General features: G+C 42.7%; 1 protein-coding gene across 2 annotated transcripts in view; it reads left to right on the forward strand.

The window, feature by feature from the left end:
- The first annotated feature begins 289 nt into the window (after nucleotides 1-289).
- Nucleotides 290-8,629, forward strand: part of MGA (MGA, MAX dimerization protein) — a 107,329-nt gene continuing 98,989 nt past the window's right edge. For both annotated transcript variants that reach the window (XM_008048432.2, XM_008048426.2), the window contains exon 1: nucleotides 290-404. The gene's annotated coding sequence lies outside the window, so the exon portion shown is untranslated. The remainder of the gene's footprint in view (nucleotides 405-8,629) is intronic.

Genomic DNA, 8,629 nt, shown 5'->3' on the forward strand with positions numbered 1-8,629 from the left:
CGGTTTTCACGAAGGCTTCGTGTGCAAGCCTGAGGAAATTATGTGTCTCTCTCCTGCCGCGTCTTTCTTGATTCTAGAAGCTTCAGTAGGCTTTTCTGAGTTGCTGGGGCCCGGAAAGGCAGCGGCTTCAGCTCCGGGGGCGGGTCCCAAGGGTCTTGTCGCTGCTCTGGGGCCGTTTGGACTCCTGGTGTTGGGGGAGGGGCAAGGGAAGTGCTGCTCGCGCCTCCTCTTGCGCCTGCGCGGCGGGCTCCGAGCGGGTAGGAGCGCGTGCGCGGTGACGTGGACGTCCGGTGCGCGCGCAGGCTCTTCAGCTGGAGCGGACACACGGTGTGCGAACCGAACAGAATAACCCGCCCCCAGCGGGATGTGAAGGACTCCGGGTGAGGCCAGCCACGCCCCGCACGGTAACTCTCGGGCCTGGGTGGAGGGCGTCGCTTAATAATGGCCCGATTGGAGTTTTTGAGAGTTTGAAGCTCTTGTGTGTTTGAACGGCGTGAGAAACGTTCCGTTGAGCGATCTTCGCACGCCCTGACCAGGCCGGGCCTTGCGCTGGGCCGCCTTTGGCGCGCGCCTATGGTCTCCTGAGCGAGGCTGCGCATGTCACCTTGCGCGCGTCCCCGGCCTCACTTCCGCGATCGCGCAGCGAACTAACTGGGAACATCGACGCCAGACAGAGCGGCCACGAGGCGGGCGGGGTGAGAAGCGCCCATGCTTGGCCCTGCCCTCGCGTGCGTGGGTGCCGCTCCGCATGGTACGAGCCGCGTGACGACTTTTAGGCCGGTGCCGGGCTCTAGGTCGAGAGCCGTGCTTGGGCGCTGTGCAGTTTAGAGCTCAGGTCTCGGGATTCCGAAACTCCAAGGGAAACGGTGCGGGCGTCGCTTTTCTAAGGAGCTGGGGGCAGCGTTTTGACACCTGTGCAAACGTCTCTTCTAGCATGTAATTTCCAGATTGTTTGAGGCAGGACCGCGAGCTAAATAAAGGAGGGCGAGGAAGTGTGCCATATAGGAGTGAGAACTTGGTAAACAAAGGACCGGTGGTTCGTAAGTGCAGAAATGAGGACGGGGAAACAGGTGGGAAGAGCAGGTGTTATTTTTCTTTTCCCTCTGTGGGGCAGTCTTTGGCTAGTTCTGTTTATACGGTTTCCCGTTTCTGTGAAATAGTGAAGTAGGTCTCTGCTCTCAGTGGAAGGTGTCTTGGACGCAGGCAGATCTCAGCGCACCAGCAACCAAAGTTGAGCAATGTGTGTGCGCGCGCGAAGATTATGGAGAAATTAGGGATCGTTTCAGACTGAGTCGATAGTGGAAAGTGGTAGTATATTGCTGTGAGGATTTTTGCCTTGCCTTTTGAACCTGGAACTGCCTCCTTTATCTGGCAAGGGTGGAAGTAGGGACGGGTGAATGTGGTCTGAAAGGAGTGTTTGCTGACGGCAGAACAACGTGAGAAACCAAAGCACACTGCTTTTGAGGGAAGACCACTTTCCCAAGGCTTGCGTCGCCGGAGCAAACACGTGGGTCTTCTTGAGAAGTCTGGAGCCCACCCGCGCGCTGCCTGTGGGTGTTGTAGGAGAGCTCGCCAGGCTTGTGCGGCTGCGTCCCTGGTAAACTGCCTGCTCCGCTCCTTTTCGGGCACGACGCCGCGGTTGGGCTGCAGGGAAAGTGCCCGGGGGCGGCGTGACGGCTGCTGGGAAGGGGACTGGCCTGGGAGGGCCGAGTGGCTGGTTCTGTAGTCTCCACGGTAACAGAATGCGGCTAGGTCTCGCCGAGCGATCACCAGGTTCCGGCCGGCGCCACGTGATCTCTCCGGACTCTTCCCCGGAAGAGCTTTCCTTGCGGCTTTTTTTCACGTGGTTCTTGGCCAGCTGGCCTCTGCAGTTGAAAAGCGGCGATTGTGTAAATAGTCGACGGCGACTCCTTTCCGGGAAGGCTGGGAGACCCTTTTACTTCCAAGTGTACCGGCTCAGCACTAGTGCTTCTTTTAGCCTAGGGTTTTATTCCAGCGTTTGTGTGGGTTGGATCCACTTAACAGAAAACATAAGCTAAGGAATTGAATAAATTCCGTGCCTTGTGTACCTTGGCATATTTACTCCACGTTTCACTACTGTCCGTTTTTGCCATAAAAGTTAGTTCTTCAAATTCTACTTAGAGCTTGCCCCGAGTTGTAGCTAAGGGTCCATTCTTAGAAATAGAAAATACTCAAGCCAGCCATGATGAATGGTATCTGGAAAGAGAAGGGGATATTACCCTTAGGCAAGTGCAGTTCTGAGCCTTAAAACCTAAAGTGTTTCAGATAATAGTTTGAGATTTCTCCTAGAAGGTTTTTGTGATGCCGAGATGCCTAGGATATTGTCTGTACTTACTATTAAATAACAAGGACCATTTCTTTAATTGTTAAAATTGAACTAATCAGTCACAAGCGATTAAGAGCATAGTTGGTTCAATTGATTATATGTCAGCAGAAAAAATAGTTGGCTGTTTCACTCTTTGCCAACATTTGCTGTCATTTTCTGATTATAACCACATTCTGTTTTTAAGAAATTAAAAATTTCTGGGTCTGGTGTGTATTGGTAAATACTAAAATTTGAACTCATTCTCTTAAAATTTGAGTTTTATTTTATTTATTTTTGAGTTGGAGTCTATCTCTGTCACCCAGGCTGGAGTGCAGTGGCACGCTTGTGGCCACTACAGCCTCGACCTGCTGGGCTCAGGGGAATCCTTCCACTTTAACCCTCGAAGTAGCTGGAACCACAGGCGTGTGCCACCACACCCGGCTAATTTTTTTTTTCTTTATTGTAGAGACAAGGTCTTGCCATGTTGCTTAGGCTGGTCTCGAACCCCTGAGCTCAAGCAGTCCTCCAGCCTCTGCCTCCCAAAGTGCCGGAATTACAGGTGTGAGCTACTGCACCCTGAATATTTGCATTTTTAAAGTAATGGTATGAACTTGGAATTTTGACTTGTTAAAAAAGATTTTTTTGGTTCTTTTTTGGGGGCACAGTATATAAATCGTTTAATTAGGAAACAACCTACTAGACTAACTAGTGTCTTTTATGAGTTGTATGAAGGTCATTTTAGTACTTAAACTTTTCCTAAAGAGATCATTGGTGAAAAGACATTAGGATAGGAATTCTGAAATTGTAACGATTTATGGAATTTGTCACTTTACTACCTGAAAATATTCTCTGTGAAAGCTTAAACATTTCCTAAAGAGATTATTACTAAGAAGACATTTAGAGTAGGGACTCTGGAATTGTAACAGTTTATGGAACTTGTCACATTTCTTAACTGAAAATATTCTCTCTGAAAGCCTGTGTGTGTGTGTGTGTGTGTGTGTGTGTGTGTGTGTGTCTCCCTCTCTCTCTCTCTCTCTCTCCCGATGTGATGTTTCAGAATGTTAGAGAATATTTTCTCGTCCACAGCTAAACTTATTTTCTGAGCTCTTTGTTATAGTTATTTTTAAAAATGTGAGGTACAATTCAGGGTCAGGTATACAAGTGGTCTTTATGCTGGTACCCTTGTTGATGAGGCACCCCCCACACTTTTCCACTACTGCCAATGTTATAGTTATTTTATCTAGTTAATTGCCTGATGTTGAGAAACTGAGCTGGAATTTTTTTGTGTGTTGAGAGAGAGAGAGAGAGAGAGAGAGAGAGAGAGAGAGAGAGAGAGATACACACAAGTATACCAAAACTGTGGTTTTCATTGAAGCTATTGGTTCACTATAGTATTTTTAGAATGTTGCTAGAAGGAGATTAATTTTTTCATGAGTAGACTAGCCTTTCCTAAAGTACATTTGATTTTTGCAGTTGGTTTAAGGTTCTCTTAAACTTTTAACAAGAGTACCTGCATAATAAACCTTTGTATACCTAACCCTAAATTTACCCCACATCTTTATTTTTTATTTTTTTTGTTTTTCATTTTTTTGAGTTGGAGTCTCACTCCGTCGCCCAGACTGGAATGCAGTGGCCGCTCCCGGCCACCGCAGCCTCGACCTGCTGGGCTCTGGTGATCCTTCCACCTCAGCCTTCCACGTAGCTGGAACTACAGGCACGTGCTACCACGCCCGGCTAATTTTTTGATTTATTGTAGAGATGAGGTCTCACCTGCCCAGGCGGGTCTTGAACCTGCAGGCTCAGGCAATCCACTCACCTCAGCCTCCCAAAGGCGCGGGATTACAGGCTGAGCCACCGAGCCCAGCTTACCCCACATCTTTAAAAAGTAAAACATTAAAAAATAAAGTTTTGAGTGGTCTTAGTGTCAAACTGCTGGATATCCTGAATTGACTGCCCTTTGATTAGAAAATTCATACAGTAGCCCCACATCATAGGGATATGCTTACGGTGAAGTAGAATCTGTGCTTAGATTAATGTGGAATGGAAATTCAATTTCTTGTTCTTAAACTAGTAAGTTGTTATGGCTCAAGATAGAGATGTCATTTTGATTAACTAATGGATTAACTTGATTAGTAGAGTTTTAAAAACAGGCTTTATACAAATTGTAAATTTCAGTTCTTTTTTCCTTCATGCATGTTGTTACATTTTATATTATATTAGAAGCTAGTATACAGAGTTGAAATAGGGCAATGCCACTTCTCTGCGCTTAATTTTTTTCTTAGGCAAAAGGAAAAACCCAAAATGGGTGTATTTAAAGTTAGTGTAGGCTGCATGTTGTGGCTCAATGCCTGTAATCCCAGCACTTTGGAAGGCAGAGGCAAGAGGATTGCCTGAGCCCAAGCATATGAGTCCAGCCTGGGCTACTTGGTGAGACTTCATCTCTACAATAAATAAAAAAAAAATTAGCTGGGCATGGTGGTGTGCATCTGTGGTTCCAGCTACTTGAGAGGCTGAAGCAGAAGGATCGCCTGAGTCTAGCAGGTTGAGGATGTAGTTGTGAGCGTGCTGCTGCACTCAAGCCTGGGCAACAGAGTGAGATTCTGATGCAAACAAAAGTAGTCTGTAATTTTTTTATTAAGCTGAACTTCTGTTATTTGGATCTTTGATATCTCAGATTAATCTTTAAAAACCTGTCATTTTCAAAGCATTGGTTAAATTTTCTCTACCCTGGCTTTACTTGTAATGATCTGAAGATTTTATCATTATGGAAAGAAAATGTTTAAGAAATTCTGAACCTTTTTGTGTATTCATACGTTTGAGATAATTACAACCTGTTTTTTTTTTTTTTTTTTTTTGAGTCGGAGTCTCACTCTGTCACCCAGGGTGAAGTTCAGTGGCACACTCAAGTCAACCGCAACCTTAACCTACTGGGATTAGGCGATCTTTCCACTTCAGTCTTCCAAGTAGCTGGGACTGCAGGTGTGCACCACCATGCCCAGCTAATTTTTTGATTTATTGTAGAGATGAGGTCTTGCCATTTTGCTTAGGCTGGTCATGAACCCCTGGGCTCAGACAATCCTCTCGCCTCAGCCTCCTAAATGCTGGGATTACAGGTGTTAACCACCATGCCTGGCTCACAATATTTTTTTTTCACTTACTTGTTTTTTTAGTCATATTTAAATGCACTTAAGAATGTTTTGCATACTTGGTCACAAAAATAATTGGTGATTTATTATTTATTTATTTGAATTGGAGTCTCGCTTTGTCGCCCAGACTGGAGTGCAATGGCACTCTCCTGGCCACTGCAGCCTTGACCTGCTGGGCTCCAGTGATCCTTCCGCCTCAGCCTTCAAAGTAGTTGGAACTACAGGTGTGGGCTACATAATTGGTGATTTATAACAAAATCTTGACTTTATGGTTAAATACAGTATTAGGAGTTTGCATTGTTTGAATTATAGAGGTATTTGTGAGTTTTTTAAGCTGTAGTGTTTTACAAAGCCACCTTATTTGTGACTTCTAAGTTTGTTTAATTTTGTTTTGTTAATCTCTGATAGGTGTTGCCTAAGTGTGTTAGTTTTGGAAAACCAATCAACTTCATGCCTAAAAGTTTGAGGCAGTTTTGAAAATAATCACCCTAAATTTTATCTAACTTTTAAAAATAAACTCCAAGTCAGAGAGAGATGTTTTTGATTTCCCATCTTTTCTGGATACTAGTGCTTTAGTTAGGAAGTGGTTTTCTATTTTTATCTCTAATTATAATAGGAAACAAAAGTCAACCTTCTTGAAGTCTTGACTTTTAAAATATATATTATCCACAGGCTAACAGATATTTTAAGAATGGAAGCTGTATGGCTAATCTTGTAAGAAGAGGTAAGATCCAGATCAAGTTCTTTTGCTGTTTATCCATAGCTCTGATGAAAGGCAAAGTTAGCCTTTTAAATGATAATGAAGATCATAAATGACTGAGTTTGATTAAGATTACGGACCCACTTATACAGGGATAGTGATGTAGCATCCTCCTCTTTATATTAAAAGCTGTAAGTGACAGCTTTAATTTAGCATATCAGTTCACTTGAATTTAACAACCTGAAATTTTTTTTTTTTTTGAGTCCAGGTTTCACTATAGGTGTACACCACAATTCTCAGTTAATTTTTGTATTCGTAGAGACAAGGTCTCCCTCTGTTGCCTAGGTGGGTCTCTTCTGGGCTTAAGCAATCCTCCCACCTTGGCTTCCCAAAGTGGTGGGATTATAGGCGTGAGCCACCATGCCTGGCACAGCCTGAGAGTTTTTTAATAACTGTTTATTTAGATATAATTCACGTAACAAAAAATCCATTGTTTAAATGCATATACCAAAACCCCCCCCATACCCATTAGTAGTTAGTCCCAATTATACTTCTTCCTTGAAACTGCTAATATGCTTTCTGTCTCTATAGATTTGCTTATGTTGGAGAGTTTATATAAATGGAATTAGTAAAATCTGTGTCACCTTTTTCTTTATAAACTTTAAGAATTAAATGATTTAATTTTAATTTTATTTTTTATTACTTGAAGGTTGTATGCTCACAAGTTCATGTTTTTAAAAAAAATATATGTATGTGATTTAGGGGATACATGTGCAGGGATACATGTACAGGTTTGTTGTGTAGGTATATTGCGTGATGGTGAGATTTGGGCTTCTGTTGAGCAGTCATCAAGTTGTAGGCTTGGTGTACCCAGTGTGTGGTTTTTCAACCTCCTTCTCTCTCTTCTCCCTTTATGAGTCTGTAGTGTCTATTGTGCACATCCTTATAGCTGTGTGTTTTCAGTATTTCGCTTCCACTTAGAAGTGAGAGCATGCAGTATTCAGTTTTCAGTTTTCTGTTTCATCATTCACTTAGAAGGATAGTCTCTGGCTGCGTCCATGTTACTGCAAATGACATGATTTTGTTCTTTTTTATGGATGTGGTATTCCATGGTGTATATGTACCACATTTTCTTTATCCAGTCCACTGTTGATGGACACCTAGATTGATTGAGTTCATGTTTTTGCTATTGTGGTTAGTACTGTGATAAACATACACATGCAGATTTCTTTTTGGTAGACTGATTTATGCTCCTTTGAGTATATACCCAGTAGTGTGATTGCTGGATCAAAAGGTAAATCTGCTTTTAGTTATTTGTGAAATCTCCAAACTACTTTCCACAGGGGGGCTGTACTAACATATATTCTCACCAACAGTATAAGGAGTGTTTTCTTTTCTCCACAGCCTCGACAAGACACAAAATTTGGAAAGTACCAAAGGGTATCTGTTTTCCAAGCCACACAGTTTTCTTTGGATATGACAACCTTTTTTTCTAGAGATATAGCCAACCTTTTCTGTTTTTCTAAGATGTTTGTTTGTGTCAAGAAGTTTTTTTTTTTTTCTTCTGAGGTGAAGTCTCACTCTGTCGGCCCACGCTGGAGTGCAGTGGCACACTTATGGCCACTGCAGCTTCGGCTTGCTGGGCTCAGGCGGTCCTTCTGTCTCTGCCTTCCAAGTAGCTGGAACTACGGGCACCACCACTCCTGGAGAAGATTTTTAAAATTTATTGTAGAGACAGGTCTTGCCATTGTGCATGTTTTAAAAATTTCTTTGGCTATTTATTTGTTTAAGAATCTGAAAGACAACTTATTTGGCTTTTACAAAATTTCTTTGACCTGTTAAAGACGTATTGCATAATCTACACATTTTCTGAACATTTTAACCATTAACCCTTTGCACTTGAGACATCTTGTGGATCACCTACTAGCAACTTGACCACACTTTTCTACAAAATAGTGAAAAACAAATCATATTAAATTCTATAGCGTTGGAACCGGTGATTTTATTGTAATGATATTTGGCTTATAATGGAATTTTGAACATTGAGGAGCTTATTTATGACAAAAAGTCAAAATTTTATATCTTATATATTTCTAATGTGTGAAAACGTGTGAAACAGTCACTGACATGCATTGCAGGATTATTGATACATGTGCAATAGAAATTTGATGTCTTTCATGTGGTGGTTTTCTGTTCGAGCAGACAATGCAGTCTTGTTTTCTTCCTCACACATTAATAATATGTAATTTATTGTCCAGTCTGGGTACTACTGTGAAAGCACTACTCATGGTCTCTTTCTATATAACTTCAGCTGATTTTTAAAAATGTATATCTCAATATATATTCCATTTCTTTTTTTTTTTGAGTTGGAGTCTCACTCTGTCACCCAGACTGGAGTGCAGTGGCCGCTCCCGGCCACTGCAGCCTCGACCTGCTGGGCTCTGGCGATCCTCTGCC

The sequence above is a fragment of the Carlito syrichta genome, unplaced genomic scaffold (assembly GCF_000164805.1).
Source record: "Carlito syrichta isolate Samal-C Ts95f unplaced genomic scaffold, Tarsius_syrichta-2.0.1 Scaffold47086, whole genome shotgun sequence".
NCBI lineage: Eukaryota > Metazoa > Chordata > Mammalia > Primates > Tarsiidae > Carlito > Carlito syrichta.